At 48.6% G+C, this 4,759-nt stretch overlaps 1 non-coding gene across 1 annotated transcript; it reads right to left on the reverse strand.

The window, feature by feature from the left end:
• Window positions 1-3,394: 3,394 nt before the first annotated feature.
• Window positions 3,395-3,466, reverse strand: Trnaw-cca. Its single transcript has one exon. It is a non-coding gene; the product is annotated as a tRNA-Trp (tRNA).
• Window positions 3,467-4,759: the final 1,293 nt, after the last annotated feature.

The following is a 4,759-nucleotide window of genomic DNA, read 5'->3' on the forward strand; positions in this document are numbered from 1 at the left end:
TGTTCTGAAATTCTTCTTTTCCTCTCTTTCTTTTTTTGTTATTTTCCACCTCTGGTTTTTCTCTGAGTGTTCGTCTTTTTGTTGTTGTCGGTCTCTTGGGGAGATTAAGCGTTGGAACTGGAACTCTCTTTTTGGTTGGAGAGAGCTGTGGCGTTTCCCTACTGCCCCGTTGCCATCTTGGTCCCCCTTGAGCCTTTTGTTTTTGAGGTCTTTTGTTGTCACAGGCATGCTTCCCAGGGGGTGCAGTTCCCTGTTTTTCTCCCCTCTGCTGAGGTGTATGCTCAGCTTTTGACTTCAGTTGGGAGGAGTTGGTTGTGTTGTTCAGGAGCCGGATCCCCAGGCCTGGTCCCAGCCCCCACCTGGGGCACACCAGTTGGGCCTGTGCTGCTGTGTATACCACCTAGGTTATGCAGCCTGGGGTACACAGTTCAAATTTCTTCTATTGTTTGTTGTCTTGACCCAGGGGCACTGTTCCTGGCTTGGGCGTTTAAGCTCCCTTCCTGGGGTGCTCTTGCTCTAGCCTGGCCTGCTGAGTGTGCTCCACGGGCTGGTGGAGCTCTCGAACAGTTCCCAGTTTTAGTGGGTCCTGTAGTCTGGGTGTTGGGGTAGGGAGTCTGGGTCAGGATCTGGGGATTCCCTCCAGCTCTGGTCTCCCTTGAGGGATACACTGTCCCCGGTGGGGTACTCACCCTGGAGCTAGTTGTTTCTGTGTGATGTAGGTTGTCAGTTGCTGTTGCAATCCGAGTTCAGTTGGGGTGGTTGTGGGCTGGGCTGGGCTGGGCGGTGGTGGCTCTGTGTGATTCTCTTCTATCTCTGCCTCTGTGGACGCTGTCGGGTCCACAGTGTCCACGCCGCCGGTGAAGGGTGGGGGCTGGGCCTCCGTACAGGTTCTGAGCACTGGAGTTTGCACTCTCCGGATCAGCACCAGTTCCTTTTAGGTCTTTCGCTTTGGTGTTCTGTGGGTGTTCTGTGTAGCTCTGGGGCTCCCGTTGTGGGGCTGAGTTCAGGGCTCGGGGGGTTTCTCTGTTTATCGCAATGGGCGGGTCTGACACCGGTACCTCAGGCAGCTTCTGGTGGGTTATCTCGGCAGTATGCCTTTTCGAGAAAGGAGTGAGCTGCTCCCCCGCTCCAAGGCCCATGCCTGTAATTGTAGCTACTCAGGAGGCCGAGTTTTGAGGATCATGGTTCAAAGCCAGCCAGGGCACGAAAGTCCATTGGTATCTTACCTCCAATAAAACACTAGAAAAATCAGAAGTGGCACTGTGGCTCAAGTGGTAGAGTATTCGCCTTGAGCTGAAGAGCACAGGTACAGTGCTCAAACCCAGAGTTCAAGCCCCACGACTGACCAAAAAAAAAAAGAAAGAAAGAGAGAAAGGAGTGAGATGGCCAACACGTCTCCATGCCAAGGCCTCTGGGAAATCTACCTGTCCAGCCTCCACAACCCCTCCTTTGACAACCACCAGGCCCTGCTCTTGGTGATGCATGAAATCCAGCTGCAGCTCAGAAAGTGAGGTGGCAGCTGGCTCTGCCTACTGCGAAGCCATTCTCTCCCCCTTCCCCAGGTGTTCAGGAGGTGGGGGTGTGGGGGAGACTTTTGGATGAGTGTGATAGGGAGGGCCAGCTTGGCCTAGGAGAAAGTCTGGAGGCTGTTTATTGCAGATACCAGGGCTTTCTGCATTCCCATTGGCCTAGCAGTTGTGTGTGGGGGAGAGGTGTGGGGGTGAGGCAGGTGGAGGGGTGGGGGTGGAGGAGCAGCTTGTCACATGCGGGTACAACAGGGAGCGTCCTGGTGGGGTGGGATCAGAACCCAGGTGGCTGCCCAGGTGCCCAGGGAGCTGCAGCTATGGCTGCAGGGGACTTGGCTCCACACGTGCCTGGAGCTCAGTGGGGAACTGTCCGACTCACCCGGGACAGTGTCCAGCGGAGCGCTAGGAGAGAAAAAGTGTGTGTGTGTGTGTGTGTGTGTGTGTGTGGTGATCCCGTTTTTCATCGTGTGAAAGGAAACAAAACAGACTTCCTCTAGAAGGCACCCGCAAAACACCGGGTCTTGGAGAATTCCAGTAGCATGTAGGAGGCCTGGGAAGACTGGAAAGACCAAAGTCCGGCTTGCTTTGGGGACCTCATCATGGAGATCCGAATTCATGTGATTTTCTCATGTGGTCACCAGAGGGCAGTGGATGACTGTCACCGCGGATTTGCCCACTTCAAAAGGTTCCAGAAAATGATTTAGCCAGAGGGTCACGCCTACAATCATAGCTACTCACGGTTTGAAGCCAGTTAGGGCAGGAAAAGTTTGTGAGACTCTTCAATTAACACCACACACACACACACACACACACACACACACACACACGAAACTAGAAGTGGAGCTGTGGCTCAAGTGGTAGAGCTCCTGCCTGAGTGGAAAGAGGGACAGCACTTAGATCTTGAATTCAAGCCCCAGTACATACACTGGGGGGAAAAAAGTACTTCATAACCTTTGAGAACTTTTTTCTTTGGCAATAATGGGGTTTGAACTCAGGGCTTCAAGCTTGCTAGACATGTGTTTTACCACTTGAGCCACTCAGACAGCTCTTCTTGCCTTAGCTATTCTTCAGGATCAGCCTAATGGTTTTTTTTGTTTGTTTGTTTTCAGGTGGATTTCTTGAGTACTTATAAATCTTTCCAATCTTGTTGCTTCTTTGTGATATGAATCTTTGGTCCCAGGTGGTTGGCTTCTCATGACAGTTACAGTATAAATGAAATGTCAAGGTATGAGACCGGTGATTGGAAGGAGGGCTTAGCAGAAGTCTGTCAGAACTGGGGATCTCATGATTAGTATGATCCTCTGGATCTCAGCTTCCTGAGGAGCTAGGATTACTTGGGTGAGTCACCTGTGTTGCAAAGCGGGGTGGGGGTTCATTTTGTCATGACCATATATACATAGATTGAACAGTGCATATGGGAAGCTGGGGATTCTAGCCTCAACACTGGAAAAAATGGGGAGTTTAGTATTTATGCTTCTCTTATTATGAAAAAAAATCTTTTTCTTTGGTGCTTGTATTGGGTTATGAACTGGGGGCTTGGGTGCTACCCCTGAGCTGCTTTTGCTCAAGTCTAGTGCTCTACCCCTTGAGCCACAGCTCCACTTCTGGCTTCTTGGTGGTTAATTGGGTTCACTTAGATGGTACCAGGCCAAAAAAAATTCCAAGTGTTTAATATAGCTCAGTTCATTTTTTGTAGACTGATTTGTCATTCATCCATTTCTACAGAGTTTTCCAGGCTTGAAAGCAACACCTGCCAGTACTGCATAATGACTCCTGCATATTTGAAAGTGACATTCTCGCTATTCTCACACAGAATTGATTAAAATGTGGACCTTGCCATTAATCAGCTGGGGGAAAACAGCTCTCTTTGACCCCGACGTGACTTGAACACGCAACCTTCTGATCTGGAGTCAGACGCGCTACCATTGCGCTACGAGGCCGTGAGAGTGGGGTGACTTTTGAACCTTTAACATTCTCATGTCCTGCATTTCTGCTGTTTCCTGCTCAACTCCCCTGAGTTTTTGTATACTTGGCATCAACGAGGGCACATGCAGTTGAGTTCAGTGCTGCAGAGAAGATTGCAACTCTGCGATCTGAGAGGGGGAGTGCAGAAGATGAGTAGTACCTGCAGAGCAGAGCTGGAGGTGGGTTTCTGCAGTCCCAGAGCAAACCCCTGTCCAACTCCAGCTAGAAATCTTCGGGGCCAAAAATCCCACAATAGTTTCTATAGGAAGAATGCTGCATGAAAACTTTGTGGTGTGTGTGTGTGTGTGTGTGTGTGTGTGTGTGTGTGTGTTTGTGCGTGTGTGTGGTAGTGGAGAGGAGGTTGGAGAGGGAACCCCTGCTCCCAGAGCTGCTTCCTCCCAAACAATGACAGAGAAACCACTTTGAGGATGGAGCTAGAAAATGACTTTGTAGCATAGCAGGAAATAATGCTCTGAGCATTTTATCTGAGTTACAAATCTTATGTTCATTAAAACAAACAAACAAACAAAAAACCCTGGACATGAAATAAAACTGTAATAAAGATGACAATGATTCCACTACCCTTGTTAGCACTTCCATGTACTTTGTAGATTTCCTTCCAGTGCCCTCCCAAATGCCTATCTATGTTTACAAAGCCGTTTATACTTAGAATGTGGCAGTTACAGAAAAAACAAAATATAGCCTAATGAATTACTACAAGGAACAACCCTCCCTTTTTCCTTCCCTCCTTCCCTCCCTCCCTCCTTTGTCATAGGGCTTGAACTCAGGGCCTGGGCATTGACTGTCCTTGAGCTTTTCTGCTCAAGGCTAGTACTCTACCACTTCTAGCCACAGCTCCTAGTTCTCTGGTGGCTAATTGGAGATAAGGGTCTGATGGACAGCAGAGGATCACAATAGCTCAATAGCTATGTATGTACATATGGCCATGTAAAATGATGCTAATTGAAATGAACTCCAAGATATGGAAACAAAAGGGTTTTTTAAATGTACCATATGAAGTCATTTCCTTTTTCCTTCTTTTTTTCCCCTCCTTTGGTTTATCCCCCATTGCCACTGATTTTGATTTGGGTGCCCTGTGTCTTGTATATATATTTATCCAATTTGGGGAAGGGAACGAATAACAAAAAGGTGAGACAAAGGACAAAGGGTAAACTATTGCAACAGTAATACAAGACACTATATTGGAAATGAACTTTACAACTTGGGGGAGAAGAAGTGGGAGGAAAGGAAAATGGGAGAAAACGAGG

Source organism: Dipodomys ordii, unplaced genomic scaffold (genome assembly GCF_000151885.1).
Source record: "Dipodomys ordii isolate 6190 unplaced genomic scaffold, Dord_2.0 Scaffold165, whole genome shotgun sequence".
Taxonomy (NCBI): Eukaryota; Metazoa; Chordata; class Mammalia; order Rodentia; family Heteromyidae; genus Dipodomys; species Dipodomys ordii.